Here is a 23,907-nt window from a genome sequence, read left to right as displayed (position 1 = left end):
ACAGTTTTGTGTGTTTTGTTAATTTTTTTTCAGAGTGTTGCACTATTTTGTTTCTTGGTTTTAGGCAATTTTATTGTGTCAGATTTTTGCTTGTTGTAATTTTTTAGGAAGAATTTAAAGTTGGGTGGGTAGGCATGGAGAGAACTTGAGAGAGGGAAAGAATGTGATTAAAATATGTTTACATTCAAAAATTGTTTCAAATAATAAAAATATAAAAAGATAAGAATGGATCACGCTGAGTAAAATGTTCTAAACAGATAATTCAGTTAATGAATCTATATTCCTAATCTGTTATGCCTTTAACATAACCAAGTATTATATATGTATCTAATAATACCTAAATCACTGGAAGACTGAGAACTTCTATAATTCTCTATCTACATCTTACATACACACACACATACATATATGAAGTTGATGTGATATATATGTATGAGTATGTGTCCATTACAAAATCATTAAGATTTCTCTTTTTGTCATTGAAAAAATTATTCAAAATATTTTGCTATGAAAGAAATAATTGACTCAAGAAGCATATATAAATAGTATTTAATATTCTACAAAATTATGTTCTATGTGCTGATTTTGGACACAATTTGTCAGATAGATGGTATTTAGATAGATAAATGCATAGATATACACATGATAGATACATAGATGACAGATGATAGATGATGATAGAAGGATGATACTACATGCCTATATACATGCATACATACATGCAAATGTACATGGATAGACTGATAATAAAAGAAGCATCTACTTGTTGGGGTGTGTTTTGGTACTCTTTATTGGGTTCTTATATCAACCACCCTTTCAACCTTTTTTAACATTTATTCGTGTATATAAGTCCTTGATTTTCACGTATGCCTGCCTGCAAGAACAGGACATCAGATCTTATAAGCCACCACATGGTTGCTGGGAATTGAACTCAGGAATCGCAGTCAGTGTTCTTATATGCTGAGCCATCTCTCCAGCCTCACCCTTCCAACCTTTATTCTACCACAATCCCTTCCAACCCACCAACACTAGGTAAGAGAAAGGTTAGAAACAAAGTGGGGCATAAACCTCTTTAGACTACTTTCTGCAGATTAAAGATCTCAACCTCCTTGGGGAAGCTCCAGTCTATGTTGTCAGAACATCCAATTTCTTCTTCTCATCTGTCTTTTGAGTCATGTCCATTTGACAAACTGCAGCGGCAGAAACCAGTAGCAGCCTCCTCGGAGCATGTGCCCACCTGTCTACCTGGTCCCTCTCTAGGCTCTGACATTTACACACTCTGAAAAGTTCCCAGAATTCCAAACATAAACTATCTGCAGCAGGGCAAAGATCACAGCCCTACCAGAGCAGGAAACAAATTTTGAATGTTGAGAATGTGGATCGGATTTAGAGAAGAGGGTATCAGCACGATAGAATTGGACTTTGACAAAGATCATTGGAAGCAGCGTGGGATGTAAATGGACAATCTATTACAATATTTTCTTGGTAAGATCTCTACAGTGGAAGTATCTTCCCACTGCGATACTTCCTGGTGTGAAGCTGCAACACTAAAGTCTGGAGCGTTGCAGATAGGCATTCAAGGAACCAACCGTCTTCCCACTTGCACTGTGGCTCTTGAACGTTCTCTTCACTTGCCTTGCATTCCACAGCTCAGAGCAACCTTGTTTGCACCTATTTCTCTCCATTAACACTCTGCTCACCAAAGTGTCTTCAAGGTACCAAGTTTTCACAGAATGTAAGTTTTGGATTGAATGTGGGAATATGGGAAGTGAGGGCTGGGATCACAATTGCATCATGATTTGTTAAAAATAAGAGCCCCAAAAGATACTAAAACGTACGTATGGTAAGAGGAAAATGAGACTTGTCAATACGTTTCTAAGAGATATGAAAATTGCAGCTCTGGGGATTTGTCAATGATATTGAATCTTACGTCAAGACAAATAAAGTAAAATGTTTACATTTTCTATGGACTGGGCCGCCTGAAGGCCATTGCCTGTCTCACTAGCCATTGACTATCTGCCAAAATGTAGAAGAATTATACAAGACTGTTTCTCAGGATTATGGGATAAAAAGTATGTGAGGATCATATATATAACTGATCCGTCAAAGAGCTTGGCTTCTCATGGGAGGCTGGATGTGAGAGTTGGGGTGGGAGAGAGGAGGAAGGAAGTATGTCTTTAGAATTGATTTGTCTTCTTTGGGAAGTGAACAATAACAATCAACTCTGTCTCAGAGCAAACACTTCACCTGGGAGAGGGAGCGTGTCCTTTAGATTAGTCTTAGGTAGAGGTCATTACAGAGAAACTTAGGAAGCTCTTATTTGAATAAGTTTATATCTACTTAACTCAAGAAGGACTAGATCGAGGGATTGATCACCTTGAGTACCAAAATAACCCAGATCAATCATACAATGAGCTTTCCAAGTGAAATAAAGCCCCTTGCCCATGCCACCAGATTAGATTACCATAGACAGAGGCGTGATGGGGACAGAGGTCTGTAGCTGCCAACAAAGCAAGGATTAAAAAGTGATGATCAAGGTAAGCCTTGTTCAGAAGAAGACACTTAAAAGAGTTTAAATGCATGCTGTAAAGCTAAAATGGGCCAGTACGTTCAAGTACCAGTGTGATTCTGGTGCTAATGAGGGAGACAGAGTTCAAAATCAGGTCAGGGAGGCAGTGGAGGAGGCACAGCTTCTGATACTTTTAGAAGCCACTATAGATGTTGACCTTGGCTCTGGCTGGACCACAGGGTCACAGATGATTTCAATACGGGAAAGACATGGTCTTCATTATGTTTCAAATGACCAAGCAGCTACTGTTGGGGGCAAACTGAAAGGTCACAGGGTCATAGCACCCAGGTGAAGAAATGGCTGCTTAAATCTGGGGGGATCACAGCAGGTCAGACTCCTGGTGCATTTTAAAAAGAAAACCCAGGGTCATTTCGTGCTACATTGATTCTACGAAGTGAGAAAAACAGAAGAGGAGAGAAGGGGTTGGGGTTGAGATTTAAGGTGAGGAATGATGGCATTGTCACCCCTTGAAACAGAGCCCTTAGTCCTGTCAGTCATTGGACAGCAGGTAGTAGAGAGAAAAGCGGGGTGTAGATATCCATGTTGTAAAATGGTATCATCTGGTGGGCAGTTGAACACACAAGTGCCGAGCCCTAAGGACTCTGCTGAATTATTTGCTGGGTTTTTAAAAATTAAAGTTTCCAATTCTATAGAGGACAAAGGAAAATGGTTTATTTCCATGTCATACAAGAAATATGTACTGTGTGTGTGTGTGTGTGCATGTGTATGTGTGCGTGTGTGTGCGCGCACGTGTGTGCTCTTACCTCCTGAATATAATAGTGCACTTCTTCAGTGTTCGTTTAGTTCTCTATACTTGTACTTTAATACAGTCTTTACTCTTACTATGCCTCTAATTTTAGCACATTTTTCTATTATACTATATTTTAAAATATAAAGCAATAGTGTCTACTTTTCTATATTTCCAACAGTAGCTGGAATATGATGTCTTAAATTATAAGCAGATGAGACTAACCATTATTTATAGATCTTTTTTGTGCCACACAGATTTTTTTCTCAATTAAATTACTTCTAAAGAACTATCTCTACTGCCAGGAACCTGTATATTATCATATACAATGTTTACTTTACCTAGTCTGGAAATACAGATATAAATTTTAGGTTAATATCTTCGGTTTTCCATTAAAATTGTCAGTAATAGATTTAAATATTTGATGCAAGACTGGAATGTTTACCTGCGTAATAAAATATTAATGAGTCAATATATCATTGTATGGTCAGATTTTTTAAGAGAATCTACTTTTTTCTAAGATAATTTTAATAAATGTTAAAACTCGGATGCTTACAAAGTACAACTCTTCTCCTGGCCATGTCATAGGAGTGGATGAAGAGATGCAGTGTCTTTGTGTCCTAAACCACATTGGCAGTGTGGTATAGAGGTCCAGCGCATAGACTGTGCAGTTAACCATATGCAGGTAATAATGCAGGGGCCCCAGCTCAACTACTCATTAGCAGGTGGCTGTGTTGAAGCCTTCTCACTTCCCTATGGCCAAGGTCTCTCATCTCTGCACAGATACAATCATGTAGCATCATTAACATGGGTACAAAGTCCTACCTATCTTGTTGGGTATAGGGGGCTTTACAAATGACTTCTGCCTCATACAAAACCGGTGCTATAGAATGTGAGCAGTGTGTTCACAACGCTCTGAGACTGAATGTGTCCTTCAGAGTAGAAGAGCAGCAAGGTTTGCTTGCTTTTAAGGAGCCATCGGGGTTGAGTATGGTATAGGTTGGAGAGAGCTGATACCACAGTCATTGGGAATTATCTGGAGAAAGGATTTAGGAGTGTGCACCTGTTCACAAATAGATTGAAAGATTTGAGAAATGTAAAATGGAAGTCCAAAGACTACCTCCTAAATAGTTCTAATTTTGGAAAATTGATCTGCACAACCAGACAGGCTAATTTTAAACTAACTCAGTCATCCTTCAGGAAGTATCTTGAAAACCTAGAGAACATCATTTCTTACTCAGTATTTCCTGCTTTAATAGAACCCACATTCACACATGTATACAAAGGTGACTTCCCGTTATAAGGTCTCAACAGCTCCCAAGTAATTGCTGGTAAAGTGAGAAGACAGGCTGTCATCAAGCCTTGCTTTTCTAGAGGAATAGTTGAAATAACGGCATCTGTAAAGAAGGAAAGCAGGAAATGCAGAGGCCTTTTCTACTCAGAGGTGCCGATGCAGTTCCCATGCAAACCCGTGTCCTTGTATCTCTTTAATGTAGTAAAATAAGAAATATGATGTAATAGAAAACATGCTTTTTTGGAATTAAATGGGGCAGAGCAAGTCACTGTTCACATTTACCTGGTGAGTTCAGAACTGGAAATGTGGTCTTACAGGATCTTGTTTTAAGACAATGATCCAGAATAACGCATGATGGGGAGACCGTTCTCTAACATGCTTTTTGTTGTTTTTCCCATCTCTACAGATGCTTGTATCCTCTGTTCTTTTTTTCCTCTCCCTCTGCTGTTTCTTTCTAGACTCAATCAATATTGCACTGCCCTTGATCTTGTCTGAAAGGTGCATAATGAGAAAACATTGGTGATCTAGTAATTGGAGGGAGGGAAGAAAAGCTGGTGTTCCAGATGGAACTGAGTTTGACAAAAGTATTTTTCAAAACTAGACCTCAGAAATGCAAGAAATATTTATAAATAAGGGATATGTAAATATATTTTAAGGGACCTACAATTAAGAGGAGAAGAGAAAAAAATTCCAAGCGCTTTATCTAAAAGTTGTTTTTTCGACAGTGTTTCCAATAAAGAACACAGTTCTCAAACTCTGTACATTTAATGGAAAGGGGAAAGGCGGAAATAATTTGAAACAATCAATTAAAAAAAAGAAAAAAGAAAAAACACCCTGTTCCGTGTGGGGATGTCTAAGTAAAGGCTGAATTCAATGACATCTGAGGTGAGGAGAATGAATTCCACGGTTGTTTCTGCCAGGACATCAAAGTGAATCTATAAAGAAAGCACCCAAACCCCATGGCGCAAGAGCGAGCCCAGAACGACAGGAAAGGTCTGTGAAACTAACTCACAGGCTTGTCTGAGGACAGTGAGGCTACCGCATAGTGACTGAGAAGGAAACAGTAAGAAAGGAAACAGACAAAAACCAAAGACAAGCTCCTAACAGACCCTTTAACTAACACGTGTGTACATTATGCAAAGGCACTGGGGGACAGGAAGGACAGGGAGGATATTGATCTGTTTTACCTTTGTGAAATGTGGACTAGAGATGTGAGAACCAGACTGAACATGACTGATGCGTTTCAATTAAGGCACTAGACTGTCCAGGCAAGAGAACGGGGTGAATGTCACGGACAGTTGGTGAGAGGTTGGCGGAAGGCTCGTTCTTTCACAGGAAAGCTAAAGCCTGCTACTAGCTTGGAGAAGAGATGGAACACACGATGACGCCTAAAACTGTTTACCTGAACGCGGAGATGAATTCTGGAACATGGATTAAGGGCACTATGGGAGGAACACACTTGGAGAGGTGTGGAATGAGCTCTGTTTTCAGCTGAATTCTCAATTGTGTTTCTACAGCTCGTCTTTGACCAAAGTCTGTGGGATACCCACAGTTCTACGTTTTGCTTGTGTAAGACAATGTAGACAGCAAATCTTCACTAAGGTTTTATCGTAATGAAGTATGAGAAGGAGTGTTTTATATGTAATAAATATGCTAACACTCTAAAAATAAAATTAAAACTAATTTGAGCAAGCAGAAGCTTATATTCTAAGAGAACCCATTGATGATAGCCCCTGATCACTGTTTCAAGAAGCCCAGCCCATTTTCACAGTTTTAGGCTTCTACATGATGGCCCACAAGCACTAGTTGATATTTCTTTAAGAGTCTCACATCCCACCAAGTGAGCTAGTCCCCTGTACTGCAGAAATAAAGATACACATTCATAGAAAGACCTGGAAAAAAACGTTGACAGTATCATTTTTCATAGTAACCTTAAATTTTGAGACAACTGTAATGTCCTTTATCAGATGGGCAAATAACAAGGCATTATGGGAGATCTCCAAAGTAAAGGCCACAATCATGTTAATAGTAGAAGAGCAGCAAGCCCCTTCTGGTGCTGAGCTCTGTCTCCAGCACTGGTGCTGACGCCGACATCATAGCTGATAACCTGAAGATGGACATTCGAAAAGCACAGCCTCTGCAACAATGTGAGCCAGCCAGACTCTACTAATGGATGAGCAGATTACTGAATCAGATTAGTGAATTGAAAATATTGGTCACTTTCCTTTGTCACTTTGCTGAACCATGAAACAATCTCCCCAAAAGAGTTTGCCTACACCCACAGCCAAACAGTGGGTGGAGCTTGGGGACTCTGATGGAGGAGTAGGAGGAATGACTGAGGGCCCTGAAGAGGATAAGAACTACAAAGGAAGACCAAAACAACCAACTAACCTGGACCTTGGGCTCTCTGAGTCTGAACTACAAACCAAAAAGAATTCACTGGCTGGACCTGGGCCTCCCACACATATGTAGCAGATTTGCAGCTTGGTCTTCATGTGGGTCCTGAAGAATTGGAGCAGGAACTATCCCAAAGGCTATTGTCTGTGGGATATGTTCATCTGAGCTGCTTCATCTGGCCTCAGTGGAAGCGGATGTACTTAGTAGCCCCGCAGAGACTCCATGTTCCAGGTTCTGGAATTCCTGGGAGGGGGCACCCTCTTAGGATAGAAGGGGAAGGAGGGTGGGGGAAGGATTGTGGGAGAGGAGACCAGGAGAGAGTACTGAGAGAAATGTAAAGTGAATTTTTACAAAAAAAGAAAAAGAAAGAAAGAAAGAAAATCTGCCTGGGTGATTCAGAGTCAAGTACAGATGCCAACATGGACCCAACCAGTTCCACCAAAAGAATTCCCACACAGAACCCGGGCCATAGGGCTCACCCACAGAGAACTGCTACTATTTCAAAATCACTGAATTCTGCAGTGTTTGTTATATGATAAACGTTAACTGGTACACATTCAAATAAACCATTTGGTTACAGGTACATTGACATGTTGAATCAATCCCCCCTAAAATGTCCTTTTCAATGAAAGATGCCAATCACAAAGCAATGAGCTTCTGTTTTGATGAAGTTCAAGAGCCATAGAAGCTTTCTGGTTATCAAGATAAGATATTTACTGTAGGCATGTGGGTCATGTGTGGTTTCAGGGAATAGAAACAAGAATAAATCAATCTGGAATGGTATTAGCCAGAATAAATACCCTTGGTCTTCAAGATGGCTCGGGGCATAAATGTGACTACTGTTGAATCTGATATCCTGAGTTTGATGCCATAAACCTATATGATGGACAGAAAGGACTCCACAAGTTGATGTCTCATTGTAGACAGAGAGCTCTGAATACAGAAAGTAAGAAGTACCATTCTGTGCCTTTTGATGTGTAGGAAATGTTTCCCTGACAGGGAGGCTTGAAATACCATAATCTTCATGATAATACTCATTGTGTGGGTGATAATTTTTGTTTACTGTAAAGAAACACCATATTGGAAAAAGAAAACATGAATGTCTCAAGCACCATGGAAATGGTTATTGGGTGAACTGTCAAAATTTCAATATAGAGAAAAGGAGGGAGGCCTTAAGTGTTGGGAATGAAGTGTAAGATTTGAAAACATTACTATCCACTCTTCTGAGCAAGGCACACAGTTGGTAAGATTCCTTGACCTTAGACTGGCGCCTCTTACTACCCACATAATAGGAGGTTTGTTTGGTTCATCAGTTATAAGCCAAAGGTAATTAGTGGCTCACCAATACATGTCTAATGTAAGGAGCCTACTCTAGGCTGTAGAAGTAAGTACCAACAGGTCAGAGGAGGACTATAAAAACCATGACTTGGGAGCAATGAAAGGATCCCAGATGGTATTAACTAAGCATCCCCTGCTTTCCCCTGAGCTGCGTTAAGCTGCTCTGTGGCTTATCTAAAGCTGGAATCATTTTGTTTCTTGCTGATTTCAAAGCTCGGCTATTGTACAGCTCAGTGCTGTTCCACGTGTCCAGTGAACTGGAATGGTACATGAGCTTAACCATAGCTTCTTAGGTGACATCACCCGGTATCCTCTCCTTGGATTCTGTGTCACGTGTTGGCTAAGAAAACAGTGCTATATTGAAGGCATTTTAGGTCTGTGGAGATGGGTGAGCATCCTCTCCTACATCTCTGTTCATTTTCCTCGGCTTTGGTTTTCTTATTCATCAATCATATACAGTGATAGACATTGGTTTTAGTTTAGAACGATTGCTACAAAGACGTTAGCACATGGTCAGAATATTGTAAAGCTTCTTACTGTTTTTGAATATTAATCTCTTTCCTGCTTCACACCAGGATATAAAGGTTCTTGTGTTGTTTGTTGGTTTGGAGGTTTAAGTATTTTAAAATTTAAAACTTACAATATGGCTCAGTGTAGAGTGCTTTCCTAGAATGTACAAGGCCCTCCGATAAATCTCTGACACTAACCGAAACTTAATAATAGAAAATGTACAGTCTTGCTTTCTTGCCCCTGCTCTGTCCTCTCTCCCCTTCCCTCCTCTCTCCCCATCTCTACCCCCACCCCACCACAGTCTTCACAGCCTCATGGTTGGCCTCTACTTCTCTTTTCTCTCTCTCCCTCTCTCTGTTTCTCTCTCCCTCTCCCTCTATCTGTCTCTGTCTCTCTCAATTTCTCTCCTTCCTTTGTCTCTACTACCTTCCCAACTCCCCTCCCCATGCCGGGAATAAACTCTATACTAATAATAAAAAAGAAGAAGAAAATGTACATGTACAAAGACAGTTGCAGTTACTCAGCATCTATATTCCTATGAGAATAACTATCTCATCATTGATAATGTTCCTTTGTGACCAGGGGTTCCACATAATTTCTTTCCCTTTTATATAAACCTTTAATTTACTGGAGTTAATCAAAAATGCATAATGAACAAAGAAACAAAGTTGGAATACCAGAGCCTAGAATGTGTAAGGTTCTGAATTCACTCTAGCACTGTAAGGGAAAGGGAACGGGAATGAAGAAAAGAGGAAAGAGGAAGGCAGAAAGGAGAGAGAGAAAGAAAGGGAATAGGTTAGGAAAAGAGAAAGGAAATGCAGAGCCAGTGAGTGAAGTGCACCTGTCATGGCCAGGTTCTGACTCCACAAGGTCCCAGCCTGGCTAGGTCATGCTGTCACCCATGGGTAAGTTTAACGGACCTTTTAAATGTCAGTTTGGTTCAGTCTTCTACCTTTTGAAATTACATCCAGAAAGGAAATGGTCTTCAAATATGGGCCTTCCCCAGCTCACGTCTTACTGCCTTGGGCTTTTTCTTTAATGCTACCACCTTCGTACCAATCATTTGTCTCAGCCATATGACATAGCAAGTGGTCTGTGTCCATTGGAGGTGTCCTTGAACACTGCACAAATGCTTTCTACAACACACAGAAGACTGGATCCAACCAATGTCATGAAAGAGGAACCAACTGCTCCAAGATTGTGACTGGCGGGATTTTTAAAGGTCTAATAATACGTTTGTGCTTACTCTAACATCGTGAGATACTGGCTGGTATGTGTCAAGCCCTTTCTCTTTTATCTTTTGCTTTATAACTTAGCACAGCAGGAGCGCCGTTCTTACTGACACTTTTATATAATTAAAAAATTACCTACATTTTTATTTAACTCGTAACCTGTTTTTTTTTTTTTTTATAGTGTTTGTCGTCTTACGTATGTTTGACACTATTATCTTGTCAAAAGAAGAAACACTTTCTATGAAAATCTATTAGGGCAGGATAACGTGAAATTTCTTGCATTTTGCCAGCCAGCCTGGGTGGAGAATGCTAGGCTGTAAGAAGGCAGCTGGCAGCAAAGCCCAGGGGCACATCTTTTGGTCAAGACAAGACCTGCAAGGTCAGGAAGGATGAGGTTAAGCTTGCAGCTTTTCTGGTGAGATTCGTGCATTGCTTCCTCAATTCCTGGCTCTGTAAATGGGCTCCTAAATGGAATCTAGCTTATAGTCTAGAAGGTGATGACTAGTCTGTTCCACACAGGCTTCTGGTAGAATTGTTGCGGGGAGGGGGGGACGACTCTAACCTAGTGAGTGTTAGGAAAGGGACAACTTCTGTACAAAGATCATCACCCTCAGGCATACACCTGTGCAATGTAGAGGTGCTAGAAAGCTCCCAAGGCCAATGGCATATCTTATTCATCATTCCAGTTGTCTGCATTTCAGTAGCATTCTCTTAAGGTAGATAAAGCGCAGGATTCTTATTAGCCTATTGTGAGGAGTGAGGCGTTCATGCTGTCCTTTAGCAAACGCTTCTTGAAAAATGTACTTGCACGGAGTACATCTTCCATTCCTGATTCCCAAATCATTACTAAACACGGAGTATTTATTTATGTTAACATAAACGGAGTGATCATGGAAATCATCTGGACTTCAGTGTGTTCTCGAGAAGTAATCAAACAGGAGTTTGCATGAGGAATTCCATTACCATCATTGCCTCTGCTCAAGTGCTTGCTGTGAGCATGCTAAGAACTCTTAGTTCTTTATCTGTGCCTCCTGTCTCTCGGCCCTCCACATTGTAGTCACAATTCTGGGACATCTCACTTTAACTGTAGTGACACTGGAAGTGTTTATACAAGTAGTATCTACTGGCAAGCCCAGGAGGAAAAGGGGCTGTCCACCTTCACTCTGCCTACAGAGATTTCCTTCAGATAATGCAGACCGGATCGGTCATTTAGGACCCTCCATATTGTTACCACATCATTAGGCCACCGTCTTCTCTCTGTTATAAAATGTCAAGCAAAGTAGGACTAAGGGTGAGACACTTAAGGTGCCTCTGTTCAAACTGCTCTGTCTTGTTGGTTTGGAGCCTGGGTCTAGAAGCAGGTGTGAGACAGACTGGCATCTTTACGTTAGTGTCATGATGTCATCGCACAATGCTGTGAAGTTGACTTCTGTACTCGGAAGGTCTGGGCGTACCACAGGCCCCTTACCTCCTAATACATTGCTTCTGACATACAACAGAAATGTCAATACAGTCTTGGCACTTTCTTTCCCCATAGGTACTTAGCTAATTCCAGCTACTCTGGCATCTAATACAAGTAGTCCTCTACTGTCCTCTCATCTGAACAATTGTCCTAGTATCCGATTTGTCAGCACGGGAGTGCTGGGACAAGCACTGGTCATTTGTAGTCCTGTCTGTCTGTCTGTCCATGTTAGAATGTCCAACATGAGCTGATGTAATCTGTCTTAATGCCTCAGTTTTTGCTCGGGAATGTTTGCTGTAAGTTTGCTATTATCTCTGAGATAAAGGTTTGCCACCCTGTGCCATTCACCTCACAGGAAACTGGTTATGTGCTGATTTTTCTCCCTTTGCATGACACCGTTGACTATTTAAACCGTGCTTCCTGCCTCGAATCATTCAATAGAATCAATTCGGTGATACTACTGTGCATTTCAAACGTACAACTGTAAAGTTAGTTTTATCACTACAAGGGTATGGTGCTGTTGGTAGATTTTTGCATTTCCCAGTTATTTTCAGCGAATGGGAAAGGACTCATTTGGCAGCACACTGGCTTTTCCTCTCACCACCTCCCAAAAGGTGTGTGTATAGAGTTGTTGAACCAGTGTCCTCAAAGCAGTTTTTAAAATTAATCTGATATTTTTACTCTGAGAGAAATTTTTAACCATGACGACATTAAAATCTTATCCATCCTTCATGCTACCTGAATATGTCCTGATCTGTTAACTTTACTAGTAATGTATAGGACCCATTTGAAATTGTGTCCATTCCCGGTAAGTCTGGACAGAAGACATCAACCAGGCTCTAGAGAACGATTTATAATAGGGATGATCAGCTGAGGCAGCATTACCATTTGGATCAGTCCATTTCTCACCCCTCAATGGGTAATATGAGTTTGCAAGTGTATCTTAATCCTTTCATATGTGCTTAACAGTCATTTCTGATGATACAGCATAATACTGAAAAGCTGTTATTGAAATATGTTTCTCATAGATGGAGAATCTTGCTTAGGCCCAGGGGGCTGTGAACACTCACAATAAAGGCAATCTTTCATGAATGGTTGTAGGCTGATAACTCTACCTTGATTATTCATAGCAAGAAAACCTGCAACATAATGGTCCTGCCAGTCAAATAGTGTGAAATACGAACCGTCTGATGGACAGCCAAAATGACATACCAGCCCACACAGTGAAATGTTTCATTAAAGGCTTTTTATTAATATCATTTATATAATCATTAGATATCTCTGCTGAATATGATTTTTTGAAAGTGGGTAAAAATCATCAACAATGTAAAAGTGTATTCTGTAAGTACATAATATACTCTGTTCGAACTTCTGCTATATAAGTTGTCAGAGCAGGTGAGCTGTGAATTCTGAATAGAAAGGGACTTATTTGACTGAAAGCTGGCACTAACTCATTTAGAAGATGAGTTCATTGCTCAGAACAGAGCAATGCTGGCCACCACCCCCAGCCCTAGCCACAGTCAGAAGTTGCCTAATGATCCCATATCAGACCACTATCAAAAACTCTTGTGGAGCTGCATATTGGCCTGAAGGCTCTGAGATAAATATGTCTGTATTTTGAAAAGCGAGTACAGTAGTTTGCTTAATTACATTTATAATTTATACAAAAGTTTTTTAAACTAAAGTACACTGATTTCTATTATTTTTTTAATTGTGAGATAACATGAAATTATTTTTAAAATACCATGGTAAATTCTGTATATCCTTGACAGTTCTCCCTCAACAGCAACATGCTTCATGTGTATACCCATAATGGGGGGGGAGCCTTAAAAGTTTTCCCTCAACAATACCATGTTCCATGTATAAATTTTCACATTTGTTATGGGAATCAGCATGGAGGTTTTCTAAAAAGCTTACAAAGAAAGCCATTATATGACTCACGAATGCCACTCCTGGGTAGTATATTCAAAGGACTCTGTGTCCTACCATAGAGATAGCTACAAACCCGTGTTCATTGCCGCTCTCTTCACAATAGCAAGGAAATGGAACCAACCTTATGGCCATCAAAGAGAGAGAGAGAGAGAGAGAGAGAGAGAGAGAGAGAGAGAGAGAGAGAGAGAGCAGACTAAAGTTTGGTGTGTGCACAATGAAGTTTTTACTCAGCTCTGAAGCCAAATGAAATTTTCATGAAAATTAGTAAATCAGGAAAGCATTATATTAAATGTTACACGGGCTCAGAAAGACAACTCAGTGCCAAGTCATCAAAAACAGCTTTTTTCTCTTCACTCTTGCTATGATAGCATATTAAACTTAGAAAAGAGACCCAAAAGGCTTATATTAAAAACCATAATACCAAAAAGGAAAGTCTGTAGTCCCATAATAATAGTGAAAGTTGTATTCTGCTTTGGCTGATTAATGACACCAACCATCATTCTTTCTGTATGATAGTTGGGTAGTTGCATTTCCAGTTGTGTGACTCTGTGGTCATGTTATGGGTCTTATTACCTTTTAATTTAATAAAGTAAATTTCTCTTAAGAAAAACAAAAGAAAGACAAATATTGCGTAATATACGTAAGATGTGGGTCATTATTTAAGTGCTTGGATACTGGAAACAAGGGGTATGAGATTAAGTAGAGGCTAAACTCCATAGGAGACGCCAAAAGGAAAATAAGCCGTGTCAAGAGAGGCAGAGACTTTGGAGATGGCATGGGAACTCACTGACTAATGACGACTTTGGACAGAGTTTAATGCTCCATTATAGTGGGTGCTTAGGGAGCGGGGCAGGGCAAATGCTGAAACATGAAAACGGAAGACTCAATCCATGATGTTTCCAGAAGGGCTGGGAACTTTGATGTGAACTAGGTCAGAGGCCACTAGTGTGATATCTTGTCTAAGAATACGAGTGATCAAGCAGAAGCTGCAAAACCGACTCAGCTTGATAGGAGATCAGCATTGACTGAGTTGAAATCTGTGCTTCACTGGGACCGTGGGAGAGAATTTCCTCACAGTCAGCACCCGGAAACCGAATCAAGGGGACCAGGCTGCATCTCAAGCTAGAGGCAGAAAGTGGTGATCTTCTACAAATGTCTCATGGGGTGCTGGTTTCGAAGGCGTGGAGCTGCAAGGTCGAGACAGTTGTAAAATAAACAGCTGAGGCATGGCACCTTGTGACAGGGTCAGAATTGCTGAGAGAAGCCAGGGGTGAAGGTGGAGCCTTGGTTACAACTGAGACACCAGGACTTTGGAGATGACAAGAACATTGAAGTTCCCAACAAAGATAGGGAGGTGTGGGGCGCAGCTGGACTAGAAGGAAAGTCACTGTTCTGCGGATGGCAAAGCTTGGGAGGTAGGGATACCCGAGCACTTTAGAATTCTGAAAAATTACCTGAAGAGTGGGTCCCAGAGGACCCACAGATTTACACTTGTGGGTTTGGTGTGATTGCTGGTTATACCCTAATTTTGCCTTATGAAACAACAATGCTTACATGTGTTGTTTTTATTATTTTATAGGAACCCATAATTAAGAGATTTTTGAACTTTCACAGAGCTTTGGATTTTTGGAGTGCTGGAAACTTTGAAGACTCTGTGAGCTTTAGGGAGTTACTAAATTTTATATCATGAAATTAACATGAAACTGTGGTAACAAGAGATGGGAAACCTTAAAGTGGTGTTTTCAAAGACAGTTTAACAAGGTGTGCATGATGCTGGTTAGTTAACCAGCTATTTGACGCAACTCAACATCATTCTTAAAGAAAATTCTTTTTAATGTTTTTTTTTGTTTTTATTGGTTATTTTTAAATAGATTTTTGTATTTAAAGTAGAATTACAATATATTTCCAACTCCCTTTGAGAAGAAATTCTTGATGAAAAATTATCTAGTTCAAGCTAGCCTATGAGCATATCTATAGGAGCATTGTCTTGTTAATTGATATAGGAAGACCCAATGAGGGCAGAACCATTCCCTAGGCCAAAACTCCTGAACAATGTAAGAAAGAAGAAATCAGGAAGTCATCAAGTAAACAAAGATGCATCTATTTTATTTTCTTTGCTCTTGAATGTGAGTGTGTTGTGGCTAACTGCTTCACTTTTCCTAAGTTGATTTTTATCAAGGTGCTTTACATAGCAACAAAAATTGAACTGGAGGGAAGATAGGAGAAAAAGACAGGACAATTAACAAAAAGCAATTTTGTTTAGAAAAAAAAAATGTCATAATGAAACCTAATACTGTGTGTTCTAAAAAGAAAAAAAGGATTGTTCTTTGAATATTATCATTCCTATTGGTAAGCTGTAGGTGCAGTACTCCTGCCAATGAAATGATGCTGTTTTACCTTTTATCGTCATATCTACTTCCCTCTAACCCCCACCTCTTTGCCTCCAGCAACCACTGGTCTGTCGTAGATTTTTGCACTTTTCTAGGGTAGTAAGTGGAGATTACAGCCTCAGTAGGGCAATACAAGTCAAAACTCTCCACTCCGGTGGCAGAAAGGCTAGATCTCAAGGCCAGCCTACTCCGAACTCAAGGAATATGTGTCTTAAGTTGAGCAAACAGACAAAATATGTTATAAAAATGGAGCTAAATAATATTAAGTTTCGAAAGCTTGAGAGATGGTTCAGTGGTTAAGAGCACTTGCTGCTCTAGTGGAGGACCAGAGTTCAGTTTCTAGCACCCATGGAGGGTTGGCTCAGAACCACCTGCCACCCTAGTTCCAGGGGGATCTGACCTCTTCTGGCCTCAGCAAGCATGGCAACTGCCTTCACATGCATGACACACATAAAGTTTTTAAATTGTTAATTAATCTAAATAATATAAAATTTCAGAATTTTAAAACATGTATCTGGTTTATTTATTTATTTTATGTGCATTGGCACTTTGCCTGCATATATGTCTGTGTAACAGTGTCAAATCACATGGAACCAAAGTTACAGACAGTTGTGAACTGCCATGTAGGTGCTGGGAATTGATCCAGGGTCCTCTGAAAGAGCAGCCAGTGCTCTCAACCAGTAAGCCCTCTCTCCAGCCCATGAATTGGCTTTTTTCAAAAAGCACAAATCTATGGAACTTCACTCAAGTTGTTGTATAAACCAAGAATGAGTTGTATGCTGTTGCTGCGCAGTATTTTATGGGGCAGATGTATACACTGTTTAATCCTTCTTGCACTGAAGAACATCAGATTGTGCCTCGGTTTGACTATTGAGGAGAAATGTGCTGTCAACAGTAGAGCACGGTTTTAATGTCTACATGTCTATTTCTTTCTAAAGTAAATGTTCCAGACTATAACTGCATCTGTGGTTTTTAAGAAACCGTATTTTCAGATTGGTGCTGCATAAAAGATTCCATTCCTGCGTCTAATGTTTTGTCTTTGGTTTTTTGACTGTGTCTTATGTGAGTTTGTTTTAAGTGATACTGTCTGGAATTCATGACACTTATTGAGTTTGGAGGGTTGTGAGGATTTTGTCAATTTAAAAAATAAAGTTCTCCCTCTTTATTCCTGTGTATCTGTGTGTGTATGTGTGTGTGTGTGTGTGTGTGTCTTTCTGTTGTGTCTGTGTGTGTCTGTGTGTGTGTCTCTGTGTGTGTGTCTTTGTTGTGTGTGTCTGTGTGTGTGGGTGTGTGTGTCTGTGTATGTATGTCTCTCTGTTGTGTCTCTGTGTATATGTCTGTGTGTGTGTCTCTCTGTTGTGTCTGTGTGTGTGTCTGTGTGTGTGTCTGTGTGTGTGTCTCTCTCTGTTGTGTCTGTGTGTGTGTGTCTCTGTGTGTGTGTCTGTGTGTGTCTCTCTCTGTTGTGTCTCTGTGTGTGTCTCTGTGTGTGTGTGTGTGTGTGTGTGTGTGTGTGTGTGTGTGTGTGTCAGCACCACTGTCATTTGTACATTTGTAAAGTAATGGGTGTTAGTCCCTTGGTTACTGTCCCTCAAGAGCCTTGACACTGTTTACAGTGTTCATCGCCTTCTCTGTTTCCTAAAAGGTGGTTTCTGTCTCCTGTGATCAAGCCTAAATATTTTTCCCCTTGAAACAAATTTGTCTTTTTCTAAGACTGTTTTCTTACTCTAGTAACATTATTTTTCACTTCTAAGTTTTCAGTTTTCCCACATTGGCTCACCTCATAATTTTTAATTATTCTCTGAGACCTGCCTAGATTTTTTTCTTTTTGCTTTTGTTCTATCTCATTGGCTCATAATGATTATTGAAGCATTTGTTTAATGGTCGTTAATTTAAAATACTTGTCAGATAATCACTTCCATTGATTCTGATTTTATTCTTACTGAGATCCTCCTTGGGTTGATGAGTATTTTTTAATTGAAATTTAATTGAAATGTAGACATTTAGGGTATCATGTTATGAGACACTGGGTTTTAATTACTGTTTTTGCTTGTGGTAATTCATCCCATAACATTTTGACAAGGGGAAGGAAAATTCCAGATTATTTCTTTTGAGTCAGGCTGTAAGTCCAGGATCCTCACTTTGACTCCATAAAGATTCAAAATAGGAAGGGTTTGTCCTTAAGGCTGAGAGGCAATGAACTGTCCTCTAATCAGTAGCCCCTCAGTGATAGCATTGCAGCTGAGACAGGTCAGAAGACACTTCGCTGCTCCTTCATGCCCTTCACAAACACTACAGGGTAAGGATGGTCCTCACTACTGCTGAACATGGGTCCACAGTCCTGACTCCACAGTCTCCTCTGTATCACTCACACAAGGAGGCCTAGGGTGCTGTATTACTGTAGAGTAAGGCTAGCACTTTACTAACCCTCACAAGGAGAAACAGGGGAGTCTTTCTGATTCTTAGAATAAATAAAGATCTAGAGTCCTTGTTTGGCTTCTTAGGCCCCATAGCCTGGCCATGGAAGAAGTCTTTGCTCCCTGCTCTTTGCTATGGTAGCTAACCAGTGAAAATAGAGTTGTTTTCTGCTTGCTTTTCCTGTGTCATTAGCTGAAGAAGAGGTGATTGTTTATTAAACTGTTTCCTGCCACCCTGCCTCTTTCGTAGTCCTTTGATTGAAAAGAGCAGGCTTCCCCAAAGGCTTAGGACACAATGGTAGACTCTGAGCTGCTCAAGTCTGAATCTGGTGTATATAAAACCAAGATAAGATAGACGGGATAAGAAATGAGAAAGAAAATAAGGGACAGAGGAGGAATGAAAGAGGAAGAAAGGGACAGACAAGAAGAATTCACCTTGTATCTCTCTCCTTGGAGAACAAGGGCCCTTATGAGTGCTGAGTTTTCTACCTCTTAGGCTCTTATGTTGGCTGCACATTTGATGCTCGGCTTTTTTTACTTGTGCTTTTTGACTTAGAATGGCTAAGGGAAAGAACTGTTCCAACAAATCCATTCTGCTAGAAACAGATGTTCAAACTATCATACTTTGAACACCAAGGTCACTGCATGGTTCTCGAAATTGAGTAATTCTATATACCTGCCCAAGGTTTCCCTTCCCTTGTACCTCTTAGCTTCTGAGAGACTATCTAGGACATCCAATCACAGCTTAGTCTGTGACACAAAAAGGAATGTTGATCTGATTTAGTTCTGGGAAGAAAAATATCATTTCCTTCCTGTCGGTAATGATGTCAAGATAACGGGTAACACCTCACCAGGTGATTTCAGAGTGAAGAAATATTATTGGATCCATGAAGATGACAGGGTGAGTGAACTATAAATTAGTTTAGACTTAGCTGCACTTCAACACCAGTGCTTTATTTCCTCCTGAGTGGGTAGCCATTCCTGCCTCCGGTACAGTACTATGTGCCTCTTCCTTTATTATTTGATCTATATAAAAAGAAGAAGCAAAAGACATTTCTATTTTTTGTGACTCATTTACTCTTGTTTCGTGCATATGATGTTGTGCTTTCATGTACGTCTGTGTGCCGCATGCACGTCTAGACTCCTTAGAGGCCGGAAGAGGGTTCTAATTCATTGGAACTGTAATTACCTACAATTTGAGCCACAAGGGCATTCAGTGCTCTTAACTCCTGAGCCATGTCACCAGCCCCAACCACTTCATTTTAATGACAGTCACTCACATTGTAACTAATAACCTGAGCTGCGATCTCTAGTGTGCACCCAATTGCATCTCTTCAGGTGGTCAGAAAGCCTCTGCCCTAGACTCCCTTCCTCCTCTCTAAGTGTAATGCTTGTTGTCCAGTTCTTTCCTGAATGCTTCTTAGAAAATGTTGCCTTTCCCCGCTGTTTTCTCTCTCAAAGCCCTTTTGCATCTGTGGGATTTGTCTCAAGCATGCCAGCCTACAACCTATGCTGAGAATGGCCCGCCATCCCTTAAGGGGATTGATATACTAACGTGTTCTCAAAGAATGAGTAGATTACATTGGACGGAAGGCCGAGTTAGATAAGGAAAGCACTCTCCTTTGGCACAGTAAGAAATGAGTTAAGGGACAGTACTGACAGAAACACTATTTTTCTTGAAGCTACCAACAGCTTTCTATGGGACTGAGTTCTAAGTAAGGGTGGTAGCGGTGTAGCTAAGAGGCCGGGCATCACTTCAGGAGGAATTTGGATTTTACCAAGAATTTTATCCTTTTCCAAGGGCTACCCATTACATGTGTATAACAAGGGAACCCTGCTGATTAAACCCCAATCTGCCTATAAAGTTATGATATCTCTTGCTGTAGTATAAGGCTAATAAACATCCATCAGAAGAAAAAAAAAAAACGATAAACATTGCCTGAGCAGATACATCACATTCCTCTTGAGGATCTCACTCTGGAGAAGCAACATTAATTACTTGTCTTCTGGAAACATAGATATAATGCTGATCCAATGGTAGTTGCAGATTAATTAATGAATTAATGATTACAGCTGTACCACTTGTCACTTATACAATTTTCTCCCTTTGTCATGGCCACTTTTCAGATCTACTTGAAATTACAAATTCTCCGACATGGCAATGGAACTGTATCAAAAAGAGTTGTTATAACCAAATGGCAACGTCATTCTGAAAAAGGGACATGTGGCAATGTCTGGAGACATTTTTTATTGTCTCAGCGTTTGGCTGTCTTTGTCCTGTTGTGTTTAAATGTGCTCAGCTTACACAGTATAAAACTGCCAGTCATAATGTCAGCTGGTACCAGTGAGAGTCCCTATGGTGGATTAGGTAGCATTTAAGAGATACCCAAATTAGAAACACTGGAGATTATTATTATTAGAAACTCTCTACTACTGGTAAATTTTATAACTTGCTATTGGGAAGTCACATTGGTATAGGAAAATTGGAAGATATCAAAGTTTCTGAATCTGATGAATTGGAGGAATTCACAATTTCATTTGTATTTAGAGGTGACCAATTTAAAAGCTAAACTTCTGTTAATCAACAGGCTTTTTTAATGGAATGCAATAGGACTTACTTTGATATCAAAGGAGTTGCCCTGGTCATTAGAAAATGCAGCTGAATACAATTAGAAGCCCTCTGATACAGATGTAGGTAGGTCCTTAGCTGGATTAGGGGAGAGCACAGTTAATAACTGAGAATCTTCCAGCAATACTTTAATGCTTAATGTTTAAATCCATTGGCCCTAAATCTCAGAAGTTATCAATGCTTGTTACCTGGTTTTTCATTTCAAAAGAATGAAGTAATAAGCAAGAACCAAAAGGAAAGTTTGTGATTCAGGGGGAAAATGTTTTACAAATAATTCAACAAGTACTTACAGCGTAAACCATTGATAAGTTGGTAAAGGTTAGCAACCTATAGAAGGAATGTAAAGTGGAGGGGAAAGCAGAGAGTTACAGGCAGTACCTAAGCGATTTACTCAACTTCACAGGTCATTAAGTAGCCAGGGCCAGACCTAAGTCCCAAGGATAATGTGCTCATGAGACAGACTATTCAGAGAATAAATCCTCCTGTGGTTCCTGGCACATAAAAGATTTAGAAAGGGTTAATATAATCCCACGTAAATGTTCAAGTTGCTGAGTAACATTTTTTTAATTGTACTCTAGTTTGTTGTCTGTTGCTGTGATAAATAACCTGAAGTTGGGGAGAAAAATGGTTCACTTGACTTACACTACAAAGTTATCAGCTCATTACTGAGGGATGTCAAGGAAGGAATTCAATCAGAAACTGAGGAAAAATCCTGGAAGAATTGCTGCTTCCTGGCTTGCTAGTAGGCTCTCATTCTTATACATCCCAGCCCCAACTGCGTAAAGATGGGATCGCCCACAGTGGGCCCTCCTACATCAATCAGCACTCAAGAAAATTCCCACAGGCCAATCTGATGGAGGCATTTCTGCAACTGAAGTTTCCTCTTCTCAAATGAGTCAAGGTGACAACAAAGTTTAGACAGCACAGCAAAATCATCATCACCATCAGCATCATCATCATCATCATTTTAGATAACCAAATGGTACTCACTAAAAGCATACATTTACAAGAAACACTAAATAGACTCATCAAATTGTATTTATATAAGAATTCATTATATATATATATATATATATATATACATATATAATACACAGTAATACATATATATTAATAACTAAGCAATAAAAGACCATGAATTTGAGAAAGAGGGAACATGGGAGGGTGTGAGTGAAGGGGGGCAGGAATCTAACTATAATTTCATTAGATAAAATATGTTTTTAAAAAATGGGTCCTGTGATATTTTATATATTTAACGCATTATAATTATGTTCTTCTGTTTGCTAACAGATATTTTACACTTTGAAAAAAATAGGTTGCCTGCTTACGGTTGTCTTTTAAAAGGAGGAAAATGTAATAACTTCATTGACTAGGACTTTGTTCCAGACACAAAATAAACCAGTTTGGAGGTAGTAAATGATTAGGTCTCTGGATCTTCCCATTTTTTCATATACTTTCAAGTTAATAATTATCACGCATGCCAGTGAACATACTTCATGGTGACTGATCTCTAAATATTCCCTCCTTTTTAGAAACCTTGTACCCCAAATTCTTCCTTTTCTTCTGGAAAGTTGTCTGTCCATGCTAACTATGGAATATAGGTTTTAGGTCAGTTTCATGTGCTGCTTTTAAGATTGATTTTTCTCAGCTTTTACCCTAAGACCCTCTTCTCCAACTGCGTATTGGGGTCACCTTGCACATCTGTGCATATGTGCCATTATTTGTGTCTTCCAAGCAAGCCAATAAAGTTTCTTTGGACCCAAATACAGAGTATGTTTGTTGGGTTTTCCTATCAGACTTTTGCACAACATGGGGTGTTCCCCTTGACAGTCCCTGGTCTTTTCGGTTGAGGGAGGTAACAAATGCTTCCTTCCTTTGAAGTCTTTATCAGGTACTCAGAAAATTCCTAGACTTAAGTCTCGGCAAGCCCACAGGACACACAGTAGAAAAAAATGCAGAATGGTAAACTTGAGGAGGAATGTCAGGAGACAACTGCTAAAATGGCAATAAATCAGAACATGTCAAAGACAAGCAAAACCAAGACAAACAAAACAAAACCCAAAATACTGCCAATGTTTCAAAAGCAAACAAAATACTGACCAAAATGTCCTCAGGGATCTGAAAGCACGAAAACACATCCAACCAAAGCAAAATGCTTTCAAAGCAAGAAAGAAGGAAAAAATCAGATACCTTAAACAAAATACTTTGAAGACAATTCAAAAACTTTGAAATAAAGAGTATTTGTCAAAGTAGGAGTCTTCTTAACCAGCTCACAAAAAACAAAATGGATCACTGACCAAACCAAGGGAGGGCAGGAGTCCTGGAAAGAGCTCCCCAACATGAACATGCATAAACAAACATAGGACATATGTGTAGAAAGGGCGTAGTGGGAGGGGAAGGAAGAGGTTCACCACGAAGGAAAGAAAACAAAGAAAGATAAATGAAATATCTTCTCTTATTTGCATAAAGAATCTAAAATTTCTATTACATATGTAAGTATAGGAATATATACACGTACACACACACACAGAACAAGAAATCAGAAGAGAAAGCATTTGAAGGGAGGAAGAAACAGTGAGAGAAGTTATGTGTAATGGTGGGAGACATTGGAAGTCTACAAAAGAACAGGGTATGGGGATTAATGTACATGAAAAATCTCACAATGGAACTCATTGTTTTGTATAATAATAGAACATAGAATTCTACAAACTTGGCTTGCTTCTGCTATGAGACACTTATTGGTAAATGACATCAGTGCTCCTATCAGAGTTCAGAATTTAATTAAATATTCCTGTTACGAAAGTATTCAGTCCTGAGGCTTGGATGCTAAATGACTTTACAGGAGTTCGTTATAAGTTCACATCTCAATGAACAAGGACTATGATGACCACAGGATTTTTATGTGGGACATTTCAGACAATTTGGTAGGTCAGGCGCAAACCCAAAGTCAGAGTATTCTGACAATCCTTACTCACAGGCACCATTTCACCTG

At 39.7% G+C, this 23,907-nt stretch overlaps 1 protein-coding gene across 2 annotated transcripts in view; it reads left to right on the top strand.

Moving 5' to 3' along the window:
* NKAIN2 (sodium/potassium transporting ATPase interacting 2) overlaps positions 1-23,907 on the top strand; it is a gene marked incomplete at both ends in the record, with an annotated part of 975,028 nt that overhangs the window by 929,017 nt on the left and 22,104 nt on the right. The gene's annotated exons all lie outside the window — the stretch shown is intronic.

Source organism: Micromys minutus (assembly GCF_963924665.1).
Source record: "Micromys minutus genome assembly, chromosome: 15".
NCBI classification, from domain to species: Eukaryota; Metazoa; Chordata; class Mammalia; order Rodentia; family Muridae; genus Micromys; species Micromys minutus.
The sequence above is the reverse complement of the archived record's forward strand: the minus strand, read 5'-3'. Positions and strand labels throughout refer to the sequence as shown.